The 19877-nt window shown below is 45.7% G+C and overlaps 1 protein-coding gene across 1 annotated transcript in view; it reads left to right on the top strand.

Annotated features, from left to right (window-relative positions):
* ASTN2 (astrotactin 2) overlaps nucleotides 1-19877 on the top strand; it is a 1049203-nt gene that overhangs the window by 19551 nt on the left and 1009775 nt on the right. The window lies entirely within an intron of this gene.

Genomic DNA, 19877 nt, shown 5'->3' with positions numbered 1-19877 from the left:
ACATACAATAGAATATTATTCAGCTATGAGAAAGAAGGAAGTCCTACCATTTGCAACAATGTTGGATGGACCTTGAGGCCATTATACTAAGTGAAATAAGTCAACAGAAAAAGATAGTGTATGATGTCACTGATACTCAGAATCTAAAAACGCTGGACTCTTAGTAACAGACTAGAATGGTGATTACTGATTGGCTGGGTTGTTGATAAGAGATTACACATTTCCAGTTATAAGATGAATGCGTTCTAAGGATCTATTATATAGCATGGTGGTTAGAGTTCACAATACTGTCTTGTGCTCTTGAAAGTTGTTAAGAGAGTAAATCTTTGTGTTTTTCTCACCACAAAAACAAAGTGGTAATTATGTGATGAAGTGAAGGTGTTAGCAAATGCTCTGGTGGTAATCATTTTGCAATATATACTTGTATCAAGTCAACACAATGTACACCTGGAACTTAGGCAGTGTTTTATGTCCATTGTATCTCAGTAAAACTGGAAAACATTTTTTAGTTTCAAAGAGGCTTAAACTGAATCCTGGGCTTCCCTGGTGGCTCAGCTGGAAAAGAATCCATTGTGCAGGAGACCCCCAGTTCAATTCCTGGGTTGAGAAGATCCCCAAAAGAAGGGATAGGCTATCCACTCCAGTATTCATGGCCTTCCCTGGTGGCTTAGAAGGTAGAGAATCTGCTTGCAACGCGGGAGACCTGGGTTCGATCCCTGGGTCAGGAAGATCCCCTGGAGGAGGGCATGGCAAACCCATTCCAGTATTCTTGCCTGGAGAGTCCCCATAGACCGAGGAGCCTGTTGGGCTGCAGTCCATGGGGTTGCAAAGAGTCACACACGACTGGATGACTAGTTACTCTCAAACGGAATCCCAGAGCTGTATCAGGAACTCAGGTCTGTAGACTCTAGGAGCATTATCCCCCCGGGACATCAGTTGTCACTGATGCCCCCTTCCTTTTGGGTACCTTTTTAAAGAAGGCACCCCACACTTCTTTTTTTTTTTTAGCAGGTAAGGAAACTGTGGTTCAAATACTGCAGTGACCTAGCATGGGATACAGGGCAAGATGGAGCTGCAGCTCACCTCCCAGATCAGTCTGACTCCCCTCACACTGTTTCACATATCCCTTTGCTCAAGGGTAGTTTTTCAATATCTTTTGAAATTAAGTCCTATCAATTTTTTTTTTCCCCAATGGCCAGGACACCTGTTCTTTCTGTCCCCTCAGGAGATAATGAGAGCAGGGATTCCCTGCAAGTCCTCTCTGTCTTCACCCCAGAGCCTTCTGTACTCATGGAGCTTTCCCAGGGCACGTTGTAAGTCTGTCCATCCCCGAGCCAGCACTGCAGGCCATCCAGGTTTAGAATTCTCAGGGCCCTTGGACCTTCACACCAGCCCTCTTCTTGCACAGAGGAGGCCGGCGCCTCGCTGAAGTCAAGGGGCTGGGCCTGCTTCTGCAGAGCCCAGTTCATTGACCTCCGCTGGGCTTCCTGCGTGGCCCTGGGCCTCCCAGCCTGCCCACCTGCCGGGGAGGGTAGGTCGGGTAATAAGAGGGCAGTGCGGGTATGCAGGCCGCTGGGAGTTCCTGTGCTTTATGAGGTGCACAGCATAATTCAAAACCCATTTTGGGGATGTCTTGCCCCATAAAGTCTCCTCCAGCAGGAATGGCTGGGAATTTGTTTTGACTTCCCCAGCACATGTTTTTTAAATACCTCTTCTCTCCATCTCATTTTCCTCTTTTCTCTGCTTCCTTTTTTTTTTTTTTTCTTTTCCTACCTAAGTCTCACTGGATAATACACCTCTGGTGGCTTATGAGGGGACACAGTGGGGGTGGCATTGGGGAAAGGGATCCTGAAGTATAGGTTAATGGGCTGGCAAGTGGCTGTGAAAAAGCTTACCTCCCTTGGATGATTCTTCTCCGCAAAGACATTGGCTCAGGATGTGACTTGTAGGGATGTGCCTTCCACAATTAGACTTTCAGATGTCATTCTTATCTGGGGTAAAGTGAAGCTTCTGTGTAACCTTCTGTCTTGTAATCCAGTAGCAGCTTCTTCTCCCTCATTTTCCACCTTCTCCTTGTCACATCATCTCCCTCCCAGCCTCTTGCAAAACTGCTTCAGTTTCTCCCTTTGAGTAGATACTTCATATGATCCTGATGCTGGGAAAGATTGAGGGCAGGAGGAGAAGGGGACGACAGAGGATGAGATGGTTGGATGGCATCACCGACTCAATGGATATGAGTTTGAGTAGCTCTGGGAGTTGGTGATGGACAGGTAGGCCTGGTGTGCTGCGGTTCACGGGGTCGCAAAGAGTCGGACATGACTGAGCGACTGAACTGAACTGATGCTATGTGAAGGCTCATTCCCAAGGGTCATTTCTCCTTTTCTTAAAATCCTCACTGGCTTCCTAGTGCTTACAGGATTAATAGCAAATACCTTGGTGTCTGAGGACCAAACCCACCTTAATTCTTCTTCTCTTGCACCGTTCCTCTGTCTACAGTTAGTTCAGCCCAGTCGTGTCCGACTCTCCACGACCCCATGAATCACAGCACGCCAGGCCTCCCTGTCCATCACCAACTCCCAGAGTTCACTCAAACTCATGTCCACAGAGTCAGTGATGCCATCCAGCCATCTCATTCTCGGTCGTTCCCTTCTCCTCCCGCCCACAACCTTGCCCAGCATCAGAGTCTTTTCCAGTGAGTCAACTCGTCGCATGAGGTGGCCAAAGTATTGGAGTTTCAGCTTTAGCATCAGTCCTTCCAATGAACACCCAGGATTGATCTCCTTTAGAATGGATTGGATGGATCTCCTTGCAGTCCAAGGGACTCTCAAGAGTCTTCTCCAACACTACAGTTCAAAAGCATCAATTCTTCGGTGATCAGCTTTCTTCACAGTCCAACTCTCACATCCATACGTGACCACGGGAAAAACCATAGCCTTGACTAGACAGACCTTTGTTGACAAAGTAATGTCTCTGCTTTTTAATATACTGTCTAGGTTGGTCATAACTTTCCTTCCAAGGAGTAAGCATCTTTTAATTTCCTGGCTGCAATCAGCATCTGCAGTGATTTTGGAGCCCAAAAAAATAAAGTCTGACACTGTTTCCACTGTTTTTCCATCTATTTCCCATGAAGTGATGGGACCAGATGCCATGATCTTTGTTTTCTGAATGTTGAGCTTCAAGCCAACCTTTTCACTCTCCTCTTTCACTTTCATCAAGAGGCTTTTGAGTTCCTCTTCACTTTCTGCCATAAGGGTAGTGTCATCTGCATATCTGAGGTTATAGATATTTCTCCCAGCAATCTTGATTCCAGCTTGTGCTTCTTCCAGCCCAGCGTTCCTCATGATGTACTCTGCATAGAAGTTAAATAAGCAAGGTGACAATATACAACCTTGACGTACTCCTTTTCCTATTTGGAACCAGTCTGTTGTTCCATGTACAGTTCTGACTGTTGCTTTCTGACCTGCATACTAAATTGGGCTTTTAACTGCTCTAAAGAAAACAGGGTTCGGAGAACGCAATGGCAACCCACTCCAGTACTCTTGCCTGGAAAATTCCATGGACAGAGGAGCCTGGTAGGCTGCAGTCCACAGGGTCATGGACAGGACTGAGCGACTTCACTTTCACGCATTGGAGAAGGAAATGGCAACCCGCTCCAGTGTTCTTGCCTGGAGAATCCCAGGGACAGGGGAGCCTGGTGGGCTGCCGTCTATGGGGTCGCATAGAGTCGGACACTACTGAAGTGACTTAGCAGCAGCAGCAGAAAACAGGGTTGGGCGTCCCTGGTGGCTCAATGGTTAAGAATCTGCCTGCCAATGCAAGACACGTGGGTTTGAACCCTGGGTTGAGAAGATCTCCTGGAGAAGGGAATGGGTACCCATTCCAGTATTCTTGCCTGGAGAATCCCATGGACTGAAGAGCCTGGTGGGCTACAGTCCATGGGGTCACAAAGAGTCAGTCATGATTTAGTGACTGAACAACAATAAGAAAACAAGTTCCTTATATATCCCTATGACTAATTCATATTGATATAGGTCAAAAACCAAAGCAATGTTGTAAAGCAATTATCCTTCAATTGAAAATAAATAAATTAGAAAAAAGCAAGCAAGCTCTACTAAAGTTGCATTTCTATGACTTAACTCAAGCTGGTCTTCTACCATGGATGCCCTGGTTCTCCTATATTTCTGATGGTGGAACCCTGTCTACCCTTCATAAGCTACTTTATGGAAACTTCCATCCTTGCTCTTTCTTCCTCTTTCCTGCCTCCCCTAATTCAGATTGAATAACTTTATTCTGAAACCTGTATCTCTCTCAGGCCGTCTCACTTATACAGAAATATTTACATCCATGTCTTATCTCATCGTCTGCCTGCATGGTCCAGTACAGAGACCCCTAGCCATGTGTGGCTTGTAGAGCACTTGAATGTGGCTAGCCTGGCTTAATGGTACTTAGTTTACATTTAAGTAATAGCTACAAGTAGATAGTGGCTACCATATCGAACAGCACAATATGGAACATGCCTACCACTGCAGAAAATTCTGTTGCATACAGAACTGCCTATGAGATTGTTGAGGGCAGGCAAAGAATCTTTCCTTCTCTGTCCCCGTGCCTAGTACAGGGCCTGTTATTGAGTGGGTATCATATAAATGTTGGTAGTGGGACTTCCCTGGTAACCCAGTGGTTAAGATACCATGCTTCCAATGCAGGGGGCTCGGGTTCGATCCCTGGTTGGGGAACTGAGAATCCACATGTTGTACAGCATGGTGAAGAAAAAAGTCGGTGGAACCGATATTTGGGCAAGACTGTGTCAGCACAAACCTCACAGGGATTCAGTGTTAAAGAAAGAAATTCATGGAAATTTACTTTTAAGACACACCAAAGTTTGTTGACAAAAATCCTGCTTCATAAGCTTTCCTTCGTAAAGCCTAGTACATCTTATAGCCCAGAGTGGCTTAGGTTAATCCATTAATGACACTCACTGGTAGGAATGCCAGGCCCTTGATGGATCATTTCTCAGTCATGCCTTTTCTTCCTACCTTAATCGCCTCCCTCCCTTACCAGAGCAGGTCCATCCCATAGCTGGGTCCTAAAAAGGGCAGTTCTCATTTCCTGGGAGACAGGTGTGGACAGACCTGTGTGAGACCCAGGCACAGGTTTGAGTTTCCATGTTTGCTTCCTGGAAGATTAATGTGTGTTTCTCTGAGAGAGAATTTCTGAACAGTCTGTCCTGTGACTGATAGGATGAGAATGGGATGTAATTTCTCCTTTTCCGGCCCTTGCTTTTTCCTTCTTCTCTTCCCCTCCTCAGTTTCCTTTTTTTTTTTTTTAAAGTTACTTATTTTTAAAATTTACGTGGCTGCCCCAGGTCTTAGCTGTTGCACATGGGACCTTCAGTCTGCATTGCGGCGTGTGGGATCTTTAGATGTGGCCTGCAGATTCTTAGTTGCAGCATGTGGGGTCTAGTTCCCTGAATGGGGATTACCCTGGGCCCCCTGTCTTGCAACCACGGAGTCTTAGCCACTGGACCACCAGGGAAGTCTCCCCAGTCTTCCATCAAGCCCACTTTCTCTTTAGTATTTGTAATCTCTTCTCTTTTCTCTCTGTCTTCTATGTCTTTCTCTCTTTACTCTTTTTTTCCCCCAGTTTATTTTTTAATTGAAGGATAATTGCTTTACATAATTTTGTTTTTTTCTGTCAAACATGAACATGAAGCGGCCATAGGTGTATGTAGGTCCCCTCCTGAGGACCTCTCTTTGCTCTTTTTATTTTAAATTTTTTAATTTTTTTTAAAAATTTACATTATTGTATTGTTTTGCTATACATTTACATGAATCCTCCCCGGGTGTACATGTTCCCCATCTTGAACCCCCCTCCCACCTCCCTCCCCATCCCATCCCTCTGGGTCATCCCAGTGCACCAGCCCCGAGCATCCTGTCTCATGCATCGAACCTGGACTGGCGATTCGTTTCACATATGATAATATACATGTTTCAGTGTCATTCTCCCAAATCACCCCACCCTCGCCCTCTCCCTCAGAGCCCCAAAGACCTTTCCTTCTCTCCCCCAGCCAGGCCCTGTGTGTGCGTCTGTCTTCCTCTGTGGGTCTCCTAGTCTCTCTGTCTGCTCCCCATGGCCTTGAATTCTCTTTAGCATCTCTGAGGGCACGTCACTGCAGTTTGCCCACCTTGGTCACACCCCTTGTTGACCGACATGGCACCATGCACAGCTCAGGATTGTTTGGTCTTCACCTCTGGTCCAAGGTGGTGTGGGAGGGAAGGAGACCAGAGGTGTGGTGGGTTTTGCAGCATGCAGCTCTACCCTCCTCCTGGTGAGGACTTGTCTCCTCCTCACAGGGCTGCTTCCTTGCCTGGCCTTGTCATCAAGTGTGATTCCAGATGTCCTCCGTGACTTTAAAAACCTCAATGATTATTTGTCCCATCTTGGGCACGATTGGCTGTGACCTTGATTTTTAGTGTGAAGTGGTTTTTTGAGAGCAGCTGGAACAAAGGATCTGGGAGTCTCATTTCTGTTTTGCTAAATATTCAAAGCTCTTTTTCTGCAACTCTGGTGGGCTCCTCTTTCTCAACCTCCTCTGCTGCTCTTGCACAATGTATCAGCTCTTTTTTAAAGCTTTTGTCCCCTCAAGGCATTAGAAACATCTGCTGGAGAGCTTCAGAAGAAAACTTGCACGAATGATAAACTGTCTTAAGAGATCATTTCTTCTCAAATTTCAACCATTGGCGGTAACTGACAACAAAAGGCATCTGAGCCAAGTTACCTTTCCCCCTTAATATCATGAGCCGCTCTGAGATTGACCTTAAGGGCATTTGCTCAATTAGCTTGCAAGAGTTTTGTAACTTTAAAATAGCAGTTGGCCTTGAGTCAAGAGGATTTTTTGTTCAAAAAAAAAAAAAAAGCCTCAAAGCAAAATGATGAAGAAGGAGGTGAAGGGGAAAGGAAGAAAACAGAAAAGAAAATGGTCACCTTGTGTGTCTGTCTGTACAGCAGACTTCAACTTGCTTCTGGAAAGGACCGGAAATAGCCCTGGCAATCCTTGGATTTCTCTGTTTCCTCTCATTTCAGTATTTAACCTATAGCCACAGCTTATTAATTCCCCCCTCAACATATCTTTTGAGTGCGTCCATTTTCTCTCTGTCTCAACTCTAGAACAGGTGAGTCTCATCTCTGACCTGTGATTCAGTCGTTTCCTGACTGGTCTCTCAGATTCGTTCTTTTTTTTTTTTTTAATGGAAGTATAGTTGGTTTACAATGTTGTGTTAATTTCTGCTGTACAGCAAAGTGATTCAACTATATATATGCATTCTTTTTCGTATTCTTCTCCGTTATGATTTATCATAGGCTATTGACTATAGTTCCCTGTGCTGTACAGTAGAACCTCATTGTTCATCTATTCCATAGATAAGAGCTTACATCTGCTAACCCTAACCTTGCACTCCTTCCCTCCCCCAACCACGAGTCTGTTCTCGCTGTCTGTGAGACTGTTTCTGCTTCGTGTCATATTTTAGATTCCACATGTAAGTCATATCATGTGGTGTTTCTCTTTCTGACTTTCACTCAGTATGATAATCTCTAGCTGCGTCCATACTGTTGCAAATGGCAATCTTTCATTTTCATGGCTGAGTAGTGTTTCACTGGATGCATATTAATATGTAACCTTCCTTATCCATTCGCCTTTCAGTGGACATTCAGGTTGTTTCCATGTCTTGGCTATTGTGAATAGTGCTGGTGTGAACATAGAAGTGCATGTATCTTTTTGGATTAGAGTTTTGTCTTGATATATACCCAGGAGTGGAATTGCCGGATCATATGGTAATTCTATTTTTAGTTTTCTGTGGAACCTCCATACTGTTTTCCATAGTGGCTACACCAATTTACATTCCCATCAACTCTGTAGGAGGATTTCCTTTTCTGCACACCCTCTCCAACATTTATTATTTGTAGACTTTTTAATAATGGCTATTTTCATTGATATGAGGTGCTACTTCATTGTAGTTTTGATTTGCCCTTCTCTGATAACTGGTGATGTTGACTGTCAGATTCATTCTCGCTCCTGCTCCCCACCCAGCACTTCCCAAATTCTTGTCTCATGTAATCAGAAGGCCTTCATAAACTTGTGCATCAAATCATGCCTCCTCTCTACTTAAATTCCTGGTGACTTCCTGCTATGCTTATAATGAAATGCATGGTCCCCAACTAAGGTCCCCAAGATACTCAACCTTGGCTGCACATTAGAATACATGGGAAGCTTTTAAAATGCTAAGATCTGCAGTCTACCCTAGACCATTTAGTTTAGTTTAAGAGTTAGACAGTTTGACAGTTTCTTACAAAACTAAACATACTCTTACCATATGATCCAGCATTTGCACTCCTTGGTGTTTACTCAAATGAGTTGAAAACTTGTATCTACACCAAAGCCTGAACATAAATTTTCTACAGCTGCTTTATTCAGAATTGCTACAACTTGGTAAAAACCAGGATGTCCATCAATGGATGATGAGTAAATAAACTGTAGTACATCATGACTGCAGCCATGAAATTAAAAGACCCTTGCTCCTTGGAAGAAAAGCTATGACAAACCTAGACAGTATATCAAAAAGCAGAGCTATCACTTTGCTGACAAAGGTCAATATAGTCAGAGCTATGGTTTATCCAGTGGTCATGTATGGATGTGAGAGTTGGACTATAAAGAAAGCTGAGCACCGAAGAATTGATGTTTTTGAACTGTGGTGTTGGAGAAGACCCTTGAGAGTCCCTTGGACTGCAAGGAGATCAAACCAGTCCATCCTAAAGGAGATCAGTCCTGGGTGTTCATTGGAAGGACTGATGTTGAAGCTGAAACTCCAATACTTTGGCCACCTGATGCAAAGATCTGACTCATTTGAAAAGACCCTGATGCTGGGAAAGATTGAGGGCAGAAGGAGATGAGGGTGGGGGACAGAGGATAAGGTAGTTAGATGACATCACTGACTCAATGGACATGAGTTTGAACAAGTTCTGGGAGATAGTGAAGGACAGGGAAGCCTGGTGTGCTGCAGTCAATGGGATCATAAAGAGTCAGACATGACTCAGTGATCGAACAATAACAACAAACCAAAGTCAGAAAAGGCTGAAAGGTCAGAAAAGTCATAAAAGGCTATGTGCTATGGAAGCGGCAAAACTGTAGAACAAGAAAAAGAGCAGTTGTCAGGGGTTTGCGGGGGGCGGGGGGGGGTGGGGAGACAAGGCAGACAGGTGGAACTCGAGGTTCTTTTATACCAGCGAAACATTTCTGTAGGCTGCAGTCGCAATGGACACGTCATTATACATTTGTCAAAACTGCGAGGTCACACAGAACGAACCTTAATGTAAACCGTGGGCTTTAATATTTATTTAATTGTCTCATCAGTTGGAACAGTTGTGCCATAGTGACGCACGATATAAATAACGGAAAGTGTGTGCGTGTGTGTGTGTGTGTGTGTGTGTGTGGAACAGGTGGGTAGAAACCCTGTAGTTTACCTTCATTTTTTCTGTAAACCTAAAGCTGCTCTTAAATGAAAGTCTATTAACTTACAGAACAATAAGGGTCAGACAGAACCTGGACGCTACCGTAGGCTAATGAAATCAGGATAACTAAGCATTACTGTGCCCTTTTGTTTTTGTTTGTTGTCTTCGCGGGTGGCCTAGGGATTCCAGTATCCATCTGGGGTTGATAGCCACTCAGAGGGCCCCGCCAGCTTCCGCCTCTACCGGTGCTGTTTCTCTCTTACTGGCCAAAGGCCACACAGAATTCCTCTCTGCCCACCCAACGTACTGTGTACTTGGATATCTGCCTGTCCATGGTGGCTTCTCTAGGCTGGAGACTTTTTAAGGACAGGGACTGTGTTCAGCACTGTGCTTCTCCGAGAATTTGCTCTACAGGTCGTCCTTGTAGTAAATGTTACGGAGTGAGGGAAAAAATGAATGGCTAAACCTGCAAGTTGCACAGATCCCTCCTTCTTGCTCCCAGAATGGCAAACAGAGAAGACTGGGAAAGTGGAGGATGTCTGGAGCTGGGTAAGATGAAATGGACTCATACCCCCTTCGACTCCTACAGAACACAGAGAAATAATTTCCTTAATGACCCGTGAGCGTTCCCCTCTGTTCCGTTTGCCCTCCAGCTGATGTCCTGAGTTTTGGTTAGGGAATAGATGAGTTAAATTTGTCTCTGCCATTTCCATTTTCTTTCTCTGTAATAAACTTAGTGATCGCTTGGTCAAACTGCAGTATAATGCAATTAGGCATGTGTGTTTCATCTCCTTCAAGTGCCTTGGGAGTGACTTCTGCTACGGTAGGAAACAGCTCTGTAGTCCCTGAGCAAGCTGAAAGAAGAGAAACCAAAAGCCCTACCCCCACCCCGCCCCCCGCCTACCAACACCGGTCCCCTCTGCTGCTTCTTTCACACAGGAAATTAAATTGCCTTTAGGTTGTGACCAAAGGGAAGAGCGATGTAGAAACAGGATATTCACAGATGCTTTCTGAAGCAGGGGAAATTGCAAAGGATTCCTTTAATCCTTGCTTAGGTGGGAGAGAGACACACGTTGCAGGAGAAGCAGTCAGAAAGCAGTTAAGAATTTATCTTGTTTTTGTTTGACTTGGGTTCCAGCTCCTGGCATAATATCTGTACTTGTTTCTCTGCATGTTCAATAAATTATCTTATGGCCAATGAGGAGTGACTGATGTCAGATTTATGGCGAGGGACCCCGAGGGCAGGGCAGCCTGTGAGCTCTGTAGAAGGGTATCAGGAGGAAGGTAAGCAACTGTATTTTTTATCCTCATGAGACTTCAGAAAAGAGCCTGGGAAGACAAGGCAGAATACCAGAAACTGAGGACCTCGTTAAAATGGAGCTGCAAATTGTTACCCGCCCAGGGAGCCAGCCTCAGGCTGTGGTTGAAGAGCTCTGATTTCTAATCTTGGGGGTATTTCTAGCTCCCTGAGTGCCCTGAGCAAGCCCCATACATCCTCCAGCTGTATCATGGTGGTAAGTAGTGGGACTCAACTCTTTATTTAAGCATAGAGACTTTATGGGATGACTCAGTGGGGTGGACCAGCTGAAGACCCAGGCTCAGAAAGGGCAGCTCTGGGGATCCTGAGAGCGGTAGCCTGTCTCCGGTCTCATCTGAGCGTCTCTGTCAGGACAGAGGGGCTCCAAGTGTTATCCATCCTTGCCTCTCTCTCTTCAGCCTCTGTTGGCTCAAAGTGGCCTCATATGTATCCTTCAACTAGGGAAGATCAGATCCTCGATTAATGTTGCTCCTTCAGAGAAACCTTTCTGTTTCCTCAGGTTAGAGCTGGTCCCCCTGTTTTTTAATTTCTCAAAATTTATAGTTTATAATTGTTATTTTTTTTATTCATATCTGAAGGTGACTGACAGCAATGGCTAAGTTAGCCATGCTGCTAATTTACTGCCGCTACCCACCCAAGGTTTATTTAACAATTCAGAAATATCTTTTCTCTTGATGTAAAGGGAAAGTAACAAAATGTGCACAGTCGCCCTGTTTTATATATAAGCTCTTCTTACTGGTAGCAATTAGTCACAGATTTTAATTATACTTTTTTTTTTGATATTTATCTTTTCTATTCAACTATAAGCTCAGCAAAGACAAGTATCATATTTTCATTAGGTGCCAAAAAATGTACATGAAATGAAGAAATACAGCGTGTAGTATAGTTCTCAGAGGATTGACTGAGTTCAGTATTTATTGAACTGAAGCCCTTCTGTACACCGGGTTGGGGCTGGGCTGGATCTCTAAATAAAGGCGTAGGTCCAGCGCCTGAGTGCTCGTTTTCTCGGGCAGGAGGATGCTGCTGGGTGCTCGTGTCATCCCCGGCCTATCCCGGGAGGTCCGCACGTTGCGCACTGAGAGACCCGAGAAGGCGAAGACTCGGGTCACACAGTGCCTTGGCTGCGATGCCCGGAGTGAAACTGAACTTCTGACTCGGCGCTCCTTCGCCGCTTCCATTCTTCTTTATTTCTCTCTGGCTGCCCTGGGCCTTTGTGCTGCACGGGCACTTCCTCTGGCTGCGATGAGCCGGGACTACTTTTCCGTGCGGAGTGCTGGGCTCGGTCTGTGTCAGAGCACAGGATTCCGGGGCCGTGGCCTTCGGCAGTTGTGGTTTGCAGGCTTAGTTGTCCCAAGGCATATGCAGTGTTCCAGGACCAGGGATCGAACCCACGACCCTGGCATCAGTAAGTAGATTCTTAACCACTAGACCGCCAGGAAAGCCCCTTCTCCCATTCTTGTGGAGAGTAATTTAATTAGAAACGGACATTTTTTTTTTTTTTTTTTTGCACACAACAGAAAATGCTTCCATTCTCTCCCCCAGAGAGAAAGTAGTCTTGCGGGGCAAGGATGAAGTGTGTTTGCAGAAAGAGGAAATGAGGGCAGGGGCTGGGCAAAGGAGTATGCCACAGCACACATGGGTTTCCACAGAGCAGAGGCTCCCCGTGGAACCCACAGTGGCTTAGGAACTGAGCCGGCATCTCAGAGTGGCGGGCCCCGGGTGCCAGAGAGGGCAGTAGTCATCCGGCAGCGTGCATCCTGTGACCCCAGGGAGCGTGCCTTCTCCTCTGTGTCCCGGGTCTCTTCCTGTTCCGACTCTCTTCCCGTCTCTCCCTCTGCGCTCTCCTCCAGAAATGCTTTCTGAAGGCAGTTTCTGCTCCATTGTGGTCCCAGTAGCGTCGGCCCCAAAGCAGCGGATCCTGACCTGGTACAAGGGCTGCGTCAGTCTGTTCCAGCCTGCTGGTTAAGAAGAGCGCCCTGTTTCTCGGTCACTGAGACTCACCGGACCGTGGCTGCGACGGGGGTACAAATCCCCCTTCCTCCTGACCTGCTGTTTATGTTAACCTCTCAGTCGTGTCTGACTCTCTGCAACTCCATGCACTGTAGCTGCCAAGTTCCTCAGTCCATGGAGTTCTCCAGGCGAGAACACTGGAGCCCCTTATACCCCATTTAACCTTGCTGGCAGCTGGCAGCAGCTCCCCATTAATTGAGAATAGCTGCCCATTCCCAGCTCTCCAGGCTGGTGACAGAGGGTGGTCCTGGTGTAAGCACAGCCCTCTTTGGCTGCAGGCAGAGTTACAATGACTGGAGCTAGCTATATTATTTTCTTCTTGTCTAAGAGTATGAAATGTCTGCTTTCATTTTTTTCCCCTTCCCTCCTGATCTTTGTCAAAGAGTGACAGCTTCTCTAATTAGGCAGTTGAGAAGGTAACCTTAGCAACTCCAAACTGGCAGCGGAGAAACAGGCTGGGTTCCGGGTGCCCCACTAGCCCGAGCACTGGGCGCTCTGGGCGAGGCCTGATTGTACTCTGCGTGTGTTAGCCACCCCCAGCCTTGCCCCACCAGAGCTGGCTCCAGAGCTGCCTGACCATTCTCTGCTGCTGCAGGGAATTCAGCCTCATCCCTTTTCAGTCAAGAATTAAGACTCCTGATGCCAAGAATTCCTTGTGTTTCCTAGGGCAGGCAGAAGCCTAGAGATTTATGCACTCTCGCCTGGCACTTCCCTTGCTGAGCTACTCCCAACCCTCCAGCACTCTCCTGCCCCTCGTGGTCTTGATCTCGCAGTTGTCAATATGCTCATCCTTCCACCCTTTCGTCTCCCCAGCCTGCTCTGGGCTCATCCTCTGCCTGACTCCTTTCCATCTTTCAGAGCTCTTTCCTGGGAAATCTCGTTACTGGCATTCCCCATTCGCAAGTATTTCTCTCCACCTAAAGCTTCTTCTTCAGTGTTTATCATGTGGACCACATAATCTAGAAACAGTTTTGTTTTTTTTTAAATTAATTCCTTTATTCTTTACATGACATGGTTTTCTGGATCTGAGTTATGCTTTGCAGTAGGTGAAGCACTCAGATATTCTATATTCTTTTCACAGCATATTAATAGGCGTGATGGGCAATTATAATTCATGTGCTTACTCAGAAATAAAAGGAATGTTATGGTCTCTTTCCTGAAGAAAGGGCTTCAGAAAGCTTCAGAAAGAATTTATACAGTGGGGTTGATCACAGTGGGCACTCGGTGTCCTAGGACTGAGCTGTTGTAGTAAAGGCAGTGCTGAGATATTGTCTGTGGGTCTTTCCCCTCAATTTTTTGTTCTCCAGTATCCCCTAGTTCCCTGTCATCCATTTATCTGCCCTGTTTTTCATCATCCCACTGGTTACTCTAGCAGCCATCGACCCATCCACCCTTCTGCCTCTTCATCTACCATCCGTCCATCCATTCTCTGTGCTAAAATTATAAAATTAGTATCTTTGGGGAGCATTCAGTCCAGGAGAAGTCACGATAGGAAGGATGATGAGTGCTCAGCTGTAATCCAAGGTGCAATCTGATAAGAGCAGTGGGATAAATGCCCCGGGTCTTCTGAGTAGGCAAGAACAGAAAACTCCACATCTGAGAGGGCTTTTCAAGACTTGTCACCTTGCAGCCCTCTCAGTGTATAATGTGGCGCCCAAGGTTCACAGGAAATGACTTGCTCAGTGTTATCTGTCAAGTTGGAGAACCAGGGTTGGATGGAAAGATCTGTAGAGCGGAACTAGATTGGCTACTTGGCTCTTTGCTTCTCACAGATGGGAGAAGTGTGGCTCAGAGGTGGGAAGGCGCTAGTACCATGTTGCTAGTATTCATCTGGCAGCAAAACTGACCCTTGAGCAGAAATGTCTTGATGTGGTCAGGCTCAGTCATGTGTTATGATGGGAAAGGACCCGTGATTTAAGTGAAGGTTATCTTGGGTTTCACTTTTGTCTTTGAACCACCAGTTCCTTCCAGTACTTCCTTGATGAGCCATCCCACTCTGTCCCCAGACTTTCCAAGATACCTTGAGTTCTGGGTGAGACTAGACTGTGATCCATCCCTTCTCTTGCAACCCAGCCTGATCCTACGTGACCACACTGACTCCTCACCTTCCAAGGACCACCCTTTTAACCTAGTCCATCCCTGCCCAGGGGCCCAATTTAACCACCCAGATGTGGACTCTTCTCTGGATATTCCCAGGCATTCTTGAAGCTGGCGGTTGAAGCTGGGTCCCAGACACGGAGGAGACCAGGTTCTTGGCTGTCGACGGTAGATAAGCGGAGACTTAAAAGGTGATTTTCTGGCCTGTGATCCCCTGTTTGTGGATTTCATCTTTTAATGGAAGTGCAGTAAATAAAAGCCGTTTTCACAATACGCCAAGCAACAGGTCAGAAACATCTGAGCCTCTGGATTGATAGAAGGGAGCTAAGCGTAACAAATCTCCCCAAATTGCACCCGGCTCCACTTGTATCAGCTCCCAGACTGCATCCCCCAATTATTGTGCAAGGCAGTTATTTCTGAGCTGGAGCTTTCGGAGAATACCACGTGTGGATGGTAGGTATACCTTCATTGCTTCTCGCCAGGTAGAATTTTTCACCCCATTTTTTGGCTAGTGTTTGAGCCCTGATTGAATCTCATCTCTACTCCCCTTCAGCATTTTCTTCCCCACCTTAGAGGCTGGAGTCGCTCTTCAAGGCTTGTTCAAATGGTGCCTTCCTTCACGCAGCAGCCTCCTCTCCCCAGTGTTTCAGTTCAAAGTAACAGTGTTAAGTTGAGGTTAAATTTACATACAGGGAAATGTTTCACTCTCAGTGTGCATTTCAATGAGTTTTGACAAAGGTCTACATCCATGTAACTGAGAACATTTTTATTACTCCAGAAGGTTCCTTGATCATCCCTTCCAGTCAGTCCTCAGCCACCCATAGGCAAGTACTGGGCTGATACCTATCATCATGTATTAGTTTTGTCTGTTCTTGATCTCTTCTCAGTGTATACACATAATACAGGAGACAGAACACTTTGGCCTATCGGCCAAATATAGCCCCTCGCCTCTCTTTGTATGACTTGTGAGTGAAGAATTTTTTTCTAAGGAAATATGGTAAATGCTACTTTTTTTTTTCTCCTGGTTCATAGCACAATATCATTTATGTCAATTAAAGTTAGTCATAAGCGATTTGTGTTCTCCAACAGCACAAACAAATGAAAGGATCTACACTGTAATATTTTCCTAGGGAATGCTAGGAAATATGACAAACTAGGAGATTTAAAAATACAGAAATGTATTCTGTCACAGTTCTGGAGTCCAGAGGTTAAAATCGAAGTGTCGGCAGGGTTGAATTCTTCTGATGGCTCTGAAGAAGAATCTGTTGGGTGACCCCCTGAGCTTCTGGTGGTTGCCAGCAGTCCTTGGTGTTCCTTGGCTTGTAGACACATCTCTCCAAATTCTGACTTCATCTTCCTTCTCTATGTGTCTGTACTCAAATTTATTTCTTCTTTAAGTCCTTTTTAAAGTTTTCTTTTTGTTCTTACTTTTATTGGAGTATAACTGCTTTACAATGTGTTTGTTTCTGCTTTACGATGAAATGAATCAGACTCAGCTGAAATATGCAGACATCCCCTCTCTGTGGACCTCCCACCCACCCCATCCCACCTCTCTAGGTCATCACAGCACCGAGCTGAGCTCCCTGTGCTACTCAGCAGCTTTCTGCCAGCTATTTTACACGTGACAGTGTATATAAGTGTAATTGAATTACAGTGTTGTGTTAACTACTGCAATACAGCAGAGTGACTCAGTTGTACATATGTATGCATTCTTTTTCATATTCTTTTTTATTGTGGCTTATCACAGACTATTAAGTATAGTTCCCTGTAAGAAGGCTTTTTGCATTTTTAAACAGGAAAGAAAATGAAAAGAAAAATGATACTTAATGATACATAAAAAATACACAAAACTCCAGTTTCAGTGCTCACAAGTAGCTTTACTGGCACTGGTTGTGTCCGTTGGTTTGTTTATTGTCTGTGGCTGCTTGCTGGCTGCCGTGGCAGAGTTGAGTGAGTGTGGCAGATTATCTGGGCTCCAAAGCCTAACCTGTTCACTATTTAACCCTTTACTCAGTAAGTCTCTTGGCCCTTATTCTGTTGTACACTCTTCTTTCTGACACCTTTGCTCAGGTCACTGCTTTTGAGATTCGTCTGTGTTGTGTGTAAGGGTACTTCACCAGTGTGCCTGTGTGCTCAGTCCTGTCCGCCTTCTTGTGTAGCCCACCAGGCTCCACTGTCTATGGAATTTTCCAGGCACGAATCCTGGAGCAGGTTGCCATTTGCCATTCTCTTCTCCAGCGGATCTTCCCGGCCCAGGGATCAAAGCCAAGTCTCTTGCATCCCCTGCGTTGGCAGGCAGATTCTTTTACCACTAGCTCCACCGGGGACATCCCAACTTGCTGCTGTTCAGTCGCTCAGTCATGTCTGACACTGTGTGACCCCGTGGACCTGCAGCACGCCGGGCTTCCCTTTCCTTCAGTATCTCCCGGAGCTTGCTCAAACTCATGTCCATTGAGTCGGTGATGCCATCCAACCATCTCATCTTCTGTCTCCCCTTCTCCTCCTGCCCTCAATCTTTCCCAGCATCAGGGTCTTTCCCAATGAGTCAGCTCTTTGCATCAAGTGGCCAAAGTACTGGAGCTTCAGCATCAGTCCTTCCAAGGAATATTCAAGGTTGATTTTCTTTAGGATTGACTGGTTTGATCTTCTTGCTGTCCAAGAGACTCTCAGGAGTCTTCTCCAGCACCACAGTTTGAAAGCATCCATTCTTCTGTGCTCAGCCTTCTTTATGGTCCAGCTGTCACATCTGTACATGACTACTGGGAAAACCATAGCTTTGACCATAAGTACGTTTGTCGGCAAAATGATGTCTTTGCTTTTTAATATGGCATCTAGGTTTGTCATAGCTTTTATTTCAAGGAGCAAGTGTCTTTTAATTTCATGGCTGCAGTCACCATCCTTATTGACTTTGGAGCCCCCCAAAATAAAATCTGCCAATGTTTCTACTTTTTTCCCATCTATTTGCTGAAGTAACGGGACTGGATGCCATGATCTTAGTTTTCTGAATGTTGAGATTTAAGCCAGCTTTTTCACTCTCCTCTTTCACCTTCATCAAGAGGCTCTTCAGTTCCTCTTCACTTTCTTTCATTAGAGTGGTATCATCTATTTATCTGAGGCTGTTTGTATTTGTAATCTTGATCCAGCTTGTGATTCATCCAGCCTGGCATTTCACATGATGTACTCTACATACAAGTTAAATAGGCAGGGGATAATCACTGGAAAAGACTCTGCTGCTGGGAGGGATTGGGGGTGGGAGGAGACGGGGATGACAGAGAATGAGATGGCTGGATGGCATCACCAACTTGATGGACATGAGTTTGGGTGAACTCTGGGAGTTGGCCTGGCGTGCTGTGATTCATGGGGTCGCAAAGAGTCAGACACGACTGAGCGACTGAACTGAACTGAACTGAATATACAGCCTTGGTATATTCCTTTCCCAATTTTGAACCAGTCTGTTGTTCCATGTCCAGTTCTAACTGTTGCTTCATAACCCGCATACAGGTTTCTCAGGAAGCAGGTGAAGTGGTCTGGTGTTCCCATCTCTTTAAGAATTTTTCACAGTTTGTTGTGATCCACATAGTCAAGTGTTTTAGCATAGTCAATGAAGCAGATGTTTTTCTGGAATTCTCTTGCTTTTTCTGTGGTCCAGTGAATGTTGGCAATGTGATCTCTGGTTCCTCTGCCTTTTCTAAAATCAGCATGTTCATATGGAAGTTCAATTCACAAACTATTGAACCCTAGCTTGAAGAAGTTTGAGCATTACCTTGCTAGTACATGAAATCAGAGCAACTTTACGGCAGTTTTGAACATTCTTTGGCATTGCCTTTCTCTGGGATTTTAATGAAGACTGACCTTGGAACATCCCAGTGGCTATTTCTAATTCTTTCAGCTAGAATATTGTGTTACTCCTTTGAACTCCCAGAGCGGAAATGGCAAATACAGTGTGCTTTCCCCATCACACTCCTTTCTGTGCCCATGACTTAGATTCCTGCTTATTCATGGTCTGTTTTCCTGATCAGTTATGATCTGTTTTCCTGCTGGCCTCTGCTTTGGCTCAGAATTCATCTCAACCCAGTGCTCCAGGCAGTCACTATGCAAAGACCAGAGCTGAGCCTGTGTTGAAAGTCTTTTTGCCATCCTGCTCTAGGAGTGTTATGGTGTCTAGAAGCAAAGATGCAAAGAACTTCGGCATCAGACAGACCTGGATTTGAATTCCTGTGCTGCCCCTTACCAGCTTAGTGTATTTGGGCAAGTCACTTAGCCTGTCTGAGCCTCAGTTTCCCTCCCTGAACAGTGGGAGAATAATAAAACCAACCTCATTGGTGTCTTTGAGATGTAAAAATGCCTTGCTCAGTTCTGACACATAGTAAGTGCTAACTAAAGGTCTCTGCAGAACAGACTTGTTCTTCTTGCCCAAACCTGCTGCTTCTCCTGGTTGGTGAACTCAGATCCCCCCAGTCATTGACTCCCCAAACAGCACAGTCATAGCCAGTTCCCTCCATGTACACACACCACCCCCATCACGCTCTCTTGACCTGATCTCTCCTCTTGCTCTGACCTGTGCAACTGGTCACCCTCTTTGCCCTCCCTGTGACTCCCTCCAATTTATGCCACCCACTACAAGCAAAGTGAATGTGTGACACACCGAGAGCCCACACCAGTATCCCATCATTCTGAGGATAAAGGTTCAGCTGTTTAGAATGGTTAAAGGCGCCCAGGGTCTTCCCTTCCCTACATTTCCAGTCGTAGGCATCATCACTCTCACGTCCTCCCAGCACGCCAGTCCCGCTGACCTTGATCTCAGGTCTTCCTTTGAACCACAGGACCACATCCCCCCTCCCACGCTCATCGCTTTATTTTCTCCCCGCTCTGGGAGGGGTGATCGCTCCCGTCGTTTGCTATGATGAGTTGTTCAAAATGTCCTACCAGCAGTGCATGAGAGTTCTGATTT

The sequence above is a fragment of the Moschus berezovskii genome, chromosome 7, assembly GCF_049115385.1.
Source record: "Moschus berezovskii isolate FMDL1 chromosome 7, NW_MosBer_1.0, whole genome shotgun sequence".
NCBI classification, from domain to species: Eukaryota; Metazoa; Chordata; class Mammalia; order Artiodactyla; family Moschidae; genus Moschus; species Moschus berezovskii.
This window is presented reverse-complemented; position numbering and strand designations above follow the sequence as displayed.